Raw genomic sequence first — 10,532 nt, forward strand, 5'->3', positions numbered from 1 at the left:
ATATTGCCATGATTAGGACACCCAAGCACATGTTGGCATGCCCTGTAGTCCCTAGCATTTCCTGAAACACCTTGGCATAATATTTCATTGACGTACATTAGAACTTGGCACACATTGTCACTTGGCATGTATTGGAACCTATTATTAGTGTGCCTAGCATGCCCATTATGAAAAATATAAAGTCTCGACTTATTAACCCTCTTATGTGTTCATTTCCTTGCATTTTAGCTTGATTATTCCTTTTATTGCCTTGAAACTCCTTGATTCATATTGACATACTTTGGCACCCTACACATCCTAGCATGTCTTAGCACCTAGCCTTGGCACTATTTGGCACCTGTTAGCACACCCCGGAACTACCTAGCACACTCTAGCACTTCTTGACATGCCCTAATATTCCCTAGCATGCCTTACCAGTTCTTAGCGTACTTTGTCGCTCCCTCCTTGGCATGATAGCTAGCACTTGACACACCCTCATATTCATTCAATTCCATGCATTTTGACCTAGTGCTCCCTTGTGTTGTCCTAGTACTCCCTAACACTCCTTAGCATGCATTGGCACTCTCTAGCACAGTTTAGCACTCTTCGACATGCTCTACCACTTCATAGCATGCATCACACTCCCTGAAACACATTGACACTTGGCATGTGTTGGCACTTAGCAATTCTTAGCATGTTTTACATGCGTTGAGATGACTTGGTATGCTTTGGCATGGTTTAATATTAAAGTTATTTGAGATCAATTATTGGAAAGTAGATGAGAAGTAACAGAGGAATATTTGTCACTTAGAATGTACTAACACTTGGAACTTGTCCCCTGTTGGCACCTAGGGTTGGTGTGCGTAGTATGCCCCTCGTGGAAAAGGTAAATTGATGACTTATTAACCCTATTATGTGTTCATTTCCTTGTAGTTTAACTTGTTTCTCTCTTCTGTTGCCTTGATAGTCCCTGACATGCATTGTCACACCGTTGCACATATTGGCATGCCTTAGCACTTGGCACATATTAGCTTGCTTGAGATGCATTTTCACTATCTGACACATGTTAGCATGCCCTATCATTCCCTAACACACCTTTGTAGTCATTCCCTCACAACTAGCATTACATTTTTCCACAACTTGGGAACCTTACATTCCCTAGAACACCTTGGCACTCCCTAGTTGTCATGCCCTCATAGATAGCCTTACTTTTTTTATGACTTGGGAACCCAACCAATTCATTAGCAAAACAATATTGTGCCCAACCCAAAGTCTCCCTTTCTTAGAAATTGCTTTGTCCACGCCTTATCACAACCATAGGCTTGCCTCCTACAAGTCCTATTATGAAATTCTCTTGAAACACTTTATCCTTGGGACACTTGGAATTCACTAACACTCCTTGGCACACACTCTTATTCGTTGATTTCCAAGAATTTTGACCTAGTTCTCCCTTGTGTTCCCCTCACACTCCCTAACACTTCTCAACATCCATTGACAATGTCTGCCATGTGTTAGCACACATTTTCATTCCTTGGCATGCCCTAAAACTCCTTATCTATCATGCCCTCACAACTACCCTTACCTTTTTTTAGACTTGGGAACCGAACCAAGTCATGCCTCGACTACAACAACTTAACCAAGTTATAGTTACTACAAAGAGATTATGCCTTGTTCACCTAAGAACTGTTTATAACAAATCTTAGGCTACTCATGTCCAATCTCAACTCATCCCACTTAAAAAGTTACCAAGTTAAGGTTCACATCCAACCATGGCCATAAAACAACTAAGAAACACGGTTTACATCTTGACATGCCATAACACCTGGCACGTCTAACAATCTCTTAGCACTATGTGGTGTGTCTTAGCATCCCCTGCATTCCTTGTCATGCTTTGCACTCCCTAACACTCCCTAGCACTCCTTGACATGCCTGAGCACTCTAGCATGCCTTGGCATTGCCTAACATATAACCTTGTCACTCCCTCCTTAGAACACTTGGAAATTGCTAACATTTCCTATCACACACTCTTATTTGTTCATTTCCATGCATTTTGAACTAGTTCTCCCTTGTGTTTCTGTGGCACTCCCTAACATTCAATGGCACGCATTGGCACACCCTTGCACCTGACACATCTTGGCATGTTTCCCTGACACTCTAACATTCCTTGGCATTACCTAACATATCTTGTCACTCCCTCCTTACCACACCTAGAACTCACTAACATTCCCTGTCACACACTCTTATTCATTCATTTCCATGTATTTGAAACTAATGATCCCTTTTGTTTCTTTGCACTCCATAACACTCCCTAGCATGCATTGGCACACCCTAGCACCTAGCACATATTGGCATGTTTCCCTGGCCTCTAGAATGCCTTAGCACTACCTACCATACCTTGTTACTCCCTCAGCACATCTGTAACTCACTTACACTTCCCATCACAAACTCTTATTTGTTCATTTGCATGCATTAATTTGACCTAGTGCTCCCTTGTGTTTCCCTGGCACTCCCTAACACTTCCTATCACGTGTTGATACACCTTGGCACCTGGCCCACCTTGGAAGCATGTCATCCTAGAAATCTAGCATGACTTAGCGCAACCTAGCATACCATGTCACTCTCTCCTTAGCACACTTGGAACTCGATAACACTCCTTTTCACACACTCTTATTCATTCATTTCCATGCATTTTTACCTAGTGCTCCCTTATGTTTCCCTGACACTCCCTAACACTCCTTAGCACACATTGGAACACCTTGGTGCTTGGCACATCTTGGTATACTTCCCTAGCACTCTAGCATGCCTTGGCACTACATAACATACCTTGTCACTCCCTCCTTAGCACACTTGGAACTCGCTGACACTTCATTTCCATGCATTTGAAACTAGTGTTCCCTTGTGTTTCCTTGGAACTTGGCCCTAACACCCCCTAGCATGCATTCATGCCACACCCTTGCACCTGGCACATCTTGGCATGCCTTAGTAGTGGACTTGACTTAGCATGCCTAACATGCCTTAGAATTGTCTAGCATGTGTTAGTACTTCCTGGCATTCCCTAACACACCTTAGCACTCCCTAATTGTCATGACCTCATAGATAATTTTACTATTTTTGCGACTTGGGAACCCAGCCAAGTCATTGGCAAAACAGTGTTGTGCCCAACCCAAAGTCTCCCTTTGTTTGAAACTGCTTTGACCAACCCCTTATAATTGTAACCATAGGCTTTCCTCCTATAATTCCTATCCTGACCTTCTCCTGACACACATTTTCCTTGAGACACCTAGAATTCATTGACACTCCTTGGCACACAGATTTATTTGTTCATTTCCATGTATTTTGACCTAGTTCTCCCTTGTGTTTCCCTAACACTCCCTAACATTCATCAACATGCATTGGAAATGTTCTACATGTGTTAGCATGTCCTTTCATTCCTTAGCATGCCTTGGCACTCCTTAGCTATAATGCCCTCACAACTACCCTTACTTTTTTTGGGACTTGGGAACCCAACTAAGTCTTGCCTCGACTACAACAACTTGACCAAGTTACAGTTACTACAACTAGAATATGCCTTGTTCACCTAAGAACTGACTATAACTCATCTTAGGCTACTCATGTATAATTTCAATGTATCCAACTTAACAAGTTACAAGTTACCATGTCAAGGCTCATGTCCAACCGTGGCCATAAAACAACTGAGAAACATAGTTTACATCTTGACATGTCATAACACCTGGCACATCTAACAATCCCTTGGCACTATGTGGCATGTGTTAGCACCCCCTACATTCCTTGGCATGATTTGGCACTCCCTAACACTCCCTGACATGCCCTGGCAATCTAGCATGCCTTGGAACTGCCTAGAATATAAGCTTGTCACTCCCTCCTTAACACACCTGAAACTCATTGACACTCCCTATCACAAACTCTTATTCATTCATTTCCATGCATTTTGAGCTAGTTCTCCCTTGTGTTTCCATGGCACTCCCTAACACTCCCTGATACCTGGCACATCTTGGCATGTCGCCCTAGCACTCTAGCATTCCTTGGCACTACCTAGCATACCTTGTCACTCACTCCTTAACACACCTAGAACTCACTGACACTCCTTGTCACATACTCTTATTCATTCATTTTTATGCATTTGAAACTAGTGCTCCCTCGTGTTTCCATGGCACTCCCTAACATGCATTGTTACACCCTATCACTTGGCACATCTTGGCATATCGTTGCCCTGACCTCTAGCATGCCTTAGCACTGCAAAGAATATCTTGTCACTCCCTCAGCACACCTAGAACTCACTAACAATTCCTGTCACAAAACCTTATTCATTCATTTCCATGCATTATTTTGACCTAGTGGTCCCTTGTGTTTCCATGGCACTCTCTAACACTTCCTAGCATGCGTTGGCACACCCTAGCATCTGGCACATCTTGGTCAAATGCTACCCTCACACTCTAGCATGCCTTAGAACTCCCTAGGATACCATGTCACTCCCTCCTTAACACACTTGGAACGTTTTGCACTCCCTATCACACACTCTTATTCATTCATTTCCATGCATTTTGACCTAGTGCTCCCTTGTGTTCCCTAACACTCACTAACACTCCTTAGCAAGCATTGGCACACCTTGGAACTTGGTACATCTTGGCATGTTTCCCTAGCATTGTAGCATAACTTGGCACTACTAGCATACCTTGTCGCTCCCTCCTTAGCACACTTGGAACTTGCTAACACTCCCTATCACATACTCTTATTCATTCATTTCCATGCATTTGAAACTAGTGCTCCCTTGTGTTTCCCTGGAACTTGGCCCTAACACTCCCTAGCATGTGTTGGCGCCACACCCTAACACTTGGCACATATTGGCATGCCTAACATGCCTTGGAACTGTCTAGCATGTGTTAGCACTTCTTGGCATTTCCTGGCACATGTTGGCACTCCCTAGTTGTCATGCCCTTATAGATAGCCTTACCTTTTTGGCGACTTGGGAAACCAACCAAGTCATTGAAAAAATAATGTTGTGCCTAGCCCTGACACTCCCCAACTCTCAGTATGCATTCACACAGTCTGGCATGTGTTAGCATGCCTTTTCATTCCTTAGCACCCCCTGCCACTCCTTATCTCTCATTCCCTCACAACTACCCTTACATTTTTTGCAACATGGGAACCCAACCAAATCCTGCCTCAACTATAACAATAACTTGACCAAGTTACAATTACTACAACTAGACTATGAACTGTTCACCTAATAACTTCCTATAACTCATCTTAGGCTACTCATGTTGAATATCAACTCATACAACTTAACAAGTTATGAATACAAGCCTCACGTCGAACAGTGGTCATAAAACAACTAAGTAACAAAGTTTACATCTTAACATGCCATAACACTTGGCATGCCTAACAATCCCTTGGCACTATGTAGCACGCATTATCATCCCCTGCATTTCTTGGCATCCTTTGGCACTCCCTAGCACATCATAGCACTCCCTGACACTTATCACACCTCGTACTCACTAACAATCTCTGTCACACTCTTATTCATTCATTTACATGCATTTGAAACTAGTGCTCCCTTGTGTTTCCCTGGAACTTGGCCCTAACCCTCCCTAGCATGTGTTGGCGCCACACCCTAACACTTGGAACATCTTGGCATGCCTTAGCACTTGGCATGACTTGGCATGCCTAACATGCCTTGGAACTGTCTAGCATGTGTTAGCACTTCTTGGCATTTCTTGGCACATGTTAGCACTCCTTATTTTTCATGCCCATATAGATAGCCTTACATTTTTGGCAACTTGGGAAACCAACCAAGTCATTGAAAAAATAATGTTGTGCCTAGCCTTGACACTCCCCAACACTCGACATGCATTCACACTATCTGTCATGTGTTAGCACGCCTTTTTGTTCCTTGCACCCCTTGACACTCCTTAGCTATCATGCCCTCACAACTACCCTAAATTTTTTGCAATATGGGAACCCAACCAAATCTTGCCTCAACTATAACAACAACATGACTATAATAATGTATTGACCAAGTTACAATTATTACAACTAGACTATGCCCTATTCACCTAAGAACTTCCTATAACTCATCTTAGGCTACTCATGTTGAATATCAACTCATACAACTTAAAAAGTTACGAAGACAAGGCTCACATCCAACAGTGGTTGTAAAACAACTAAGCAACAAAGTTTACATCTTGACATGCCATAACACCTGGCACGCCTAACAATCCCTTGGCACTATGTAGCACATGTTAGAATCCCCTACATTTCTTGGCATGCTTTGGCACTCCCTAGCACATCCTAGCACTCCCTCACACTTAACACACCTCATACTCACTAACACTCTCCATCACACTTATTCATTCATTTCCATGCATTTGAAATTAGTGCTCCCTTATGTTTCCCTAGAACTTGGCCCTAACACTCCCTAGCATGTTTTGTCGCCACACCCTGGCGCCTATAAATTCTTGGCATGCCTTAGCATTTGGCATGCCTAAAATGCCTTGGAATTATCTAGCATGAGTTAGTACTTCCTCACATTCCATCAAACACCTTGGCACTCCCTAGCTGTCATGCCCTCATAGATAACCTTATTTTTTTTGCGACTTTGGAACCCAACCAAGTCATTGAAAAAACAATGTTGTGCCCAACCCAAATTCTCCCTCTGTTTGAAACTACTTTGTACACGCCTTATCACAACCATAGGCTTGCCTCCTGAAAGTCCTATTCTAAAATTCTCCTAACACACTTCGTCCTTGGGACACCTGGAATTCTCTAACACTCCTTGGCACATACTCTTATTTGTTCATTTCCAAGCATTTTGACCTAGTTCTCCCTTGTGATGCCTTGGCACTAGCTAGCATACCTTTTCACTCCCTCCTTAGCACACTTGGAATTTGCTGACACTTCATAACTATATCACAAATAGGGGAAGATACAACTGAAATTGTAGAGGCTAAAACCATAACACAAATTATAGAGGAATCTGTAATAATGTGGGTTGTAACACTAGGGAAAGGGATAGAGAAACCTAGGGAGGAAGAAGGATAATAGTAAGAAGCATCTCATGACAGTGACTTCTTCAATAGGTTTCTTCAAGGTTTGTCCTCTCAAAGTGTCCTCCAAAATGCTCTTCAAAGTCTACTCTAAGGATGTTGTCAAGATTTTCACTTGGTTCCTCCAAATGTTGCCCAAAAACCTAGTCTCTAGAGATCGAAAAATGCCAACCAAGTCTTCCTTCAACCAATCTTCAAGGTATCTTCAAGAGTCCTTGAAAGGATAGAATTCAATACTCCAAAATTGTCTTCACCCTTCAAGGTATGTTGCTTCAAAACTGATGCAAAGGTGTACAGGACTTCAATTGTGTGTTAAGTCACCTCAAGGAGATCTTTATAAACTACTTCAAAAGGTTCTTCAAGCCTGCTTCAATTTCACTTTAAATGACCCTTCAAATGTTGCTCCAAAGGATGCCCAAAACCCTACTGCCAAAACTATGAAGGAGTCTGCTACTTCTTTAATTAAGGTGTGCTTCAGATTGTAGATGAATATTATAACAATGTTTTTGCTGCTCAAAGTTCAAGATTTTCTACACTTGGTCCTCAAAAAAATCTCATGGGAATGATCTAAAAAAAAGCCCTAGAAGGACCTAAGAATCCTTTACTAGTGCAACCAAAACATGGGATCAATCAGGGCCATGTATGTTCCTCTGTCCTACATAGGTGAATAATTTTGTTTCTCTGTAAACTTGGATTAAAGCCCAGAATCTCCCATGATGGTTTCCTCCTCATAACAACCTCAGATTAGACCTTTGGGTCAAGTTCTTACCTCAGGGACTGAAATTTCATAAACCTATAATGTTTTCACTATGACAGGTCTGAATTCTAATTGTGAAGAGGATCTGAGTTTAGTTCTGCCCAATGATCAATGAATTGCTATAGGAATTCTATCGAAATACCTCCTCAGATCCACTAAACAAGGGGATTATAAATAGTGCAATCAAATCAAAACAAATAGACAACATGTAGGAGGTTCACTCATGCTACTGATTCTAGAAAGGGAATGCTAAAATACTTACCTAGATTTTGTTTCTTTTTCTCCTAGTACTCTAGCATGATTAAATTGAACTATGGAAGATATGAAAAGGGTGGATATACTTAGCTCTACATAATATCATTCACCTCACTTGGTTGCCCATTCCATCTGGGAACATAAGTTTTCCCATTTCTTCTCATGCTTTGAATCAGAATTTTGTAGTCATTCCTGCCTCCAGATAGAGAGAGACAATTTTTAGCAACTGTGATTCTCCTCCATCTTATGCCTGTGCTTAAATCTGATATGTGCATGTGAGGGGGTGATAAACTGTTTGAAGTTCCAAGCATAACTAAAATAATCACTCCATTGATTGATATATTATCCTTGGAGTTCACAAAGTCTGTGTCATTTGGATGGAAAGATGTTTACTATTTTGTAGCATAAGGGGCTTTTCTTGCATATATAGTGTGGTCAAGATGGTGAAGACATTAAGGAATGTTTCTCTACAGTTTCTGTGTAATCTTGTGCTCCTCATTCCACCTTTAACATCAATCAAGTACCTTAAGGTTCCCACCGAATGCTGCTCTGCACTGTTAATAATTTTGGCTTGGATAATTGTGGTTTGGACTCTGATGTCTCTCATTCATTTTTTAGCGTCCCCTATTTGTCTAGTTGGGCACTGGTGATATTATCATGCCCTGTCACAAGTATAAAGAGACTTGTAGCTTAATGATATAGTGCCTCATTCATAACATAGAATTATGAGCTCAATACAAATCGACGAAGCTATTCATAGTAGCAATATGGTTTTGTCCTTCATCATTCTAGTAACACCATTGTAATCTATTCCTTCGAGTGTATATTATATATTCAGGTGGTTAAGCAATAATAGATGTATAGTGTATGAGCAAACTACTTCATTCTCTTGATACCTTGCATGTTATTATCATTTGGAGTACTGCGCTACGTGGCAAGGTATGCATCCTTCACTTTTCAATCTTCTTGTAATCCTTGTTCTATGTTGGACATAATGATATGTAGCCAATGGTTCATGGGGGTCAAAATATTGCAGTGTATTGAGAGTGTTCATAGCCAATATTTCAAGTGTGTAGATCCTCTGATACCAACTAACCAAAGTTAAGTTAATTATATTGAAAAATAAGAGCCAAACTAAGTAACAAATCTAGGTTAGGGGTCTTTGTGCATGCCCTGTAGAAGCTTATTTTGTGTGAGGCATATGAATGAAAGGTTGTGGTTTATGCAATTTTGCTTCTTGTCAGTTTGTTTGGGAATAAATTTGTTCCATATATAAGAGGTACTCCTCAAACAGTTGGAGAAGTTGTTGAAACTGATCATCTGCAGACTACAGTTGAACCCTTAAAACATGGCATAAGTTTCTTGTTTTATTAATAATAGGTTTGGTCGTGGTGAAGATGCCAAAGGTTGCAAGGTTTGTTTTAGCGGTTGGCGAGGACAATGACAGTCATTCTTGGCTGAGGAAGAGCAGATTAGACTCATCTTCTTTGGCGAGAGCTATACACAACAAGGGGGCACTGACAAATGCATTCATGTCTTTCGATGCCATCGTCGATGACATTTTCTCCTTAATGGGTTATTATGTTAGTTAGCTTGTGTTGGGGCACAATATGATGGAGAAAATTAGGGATGGTATTCATCGGTGTGAAGGATTTCGTGATGCCATGGGCCCTATGATCCTTTTTCTCTGCTTATCTGCTAGTGCGGGTTGTTGGCTTGCATCGGGGTGGCCAGGGTTGGGTCTTTGCGATCATTTTGGTTCCTATCAAATTTGCTTTGGGTTATTCCATGGCGGCCTTGTGCCATTTTCATCATGGTTATATGTTGGGGTTTCAACCTGTTTTGTAATGGTTTGATGCCTATTTTTGGGCATTTGAGAGATGTACCCTTTTCTAAGGGTTCTTTTATCTAGGCCTACACGCCTAGTTTGCTAGATTGATAAGTGGTTTCCCATTGTTTGGGAATTTGACAGATGCACCCGTTTCTAAGGGTTCCTTTATGCAGGCTTGCATGTCTGGTTTTCTCGATTGATGAGTGGCTACCCATTGTTTGGGCTATATCTAATGTTTCTCTACGAGGTTTCTTTGACGGGCCTCATGTGTGCCCCATAACTTGTTATCAGTCATATGTATGTTGGGGGTTATTCTGGCACACATGCTATACGCTTGATTATGTAAATGTATTTTTATTTTAATCTACTAAAATAGGAGTTATTTTATTAGAATGATGTATTGAGAAGGGGAATTTAGTGAAAGGATTTTAGGAGGTGTTTATCAATGTCTACTGAAATTAGGCTTATTATTTAGTATCCCACAAACACATATGCTATAGGTCAATTAAGTGGAAACTCAATGCCATGAGCCCATCTTCATCTATTACATGATGTGTACTGTTAGAAATCCTCATCCAGGTGTGTCATATGATATGGCTATCCATGAAGTGTGTTTCAATCTATCACACAATGTGTGTGCTTGTGT

The sequence above is a fragment of the Pinus tabuliformis genome, chromosome 1_2, assembly GCF_031772625.1.
Source record: "Pinus tabuliformis cultivar Carrire ecotype Pingquan chromosome 1_2, CPIR1, whole genome shotgun sequence".
In the NCBI taxonomy this organism is placed as follows: Eukaryota; Viridiplantae; Streptophyta; class Pinopsida; order Pinales; family Pinaceae; genus Pinus; species Pinus tabuliformis.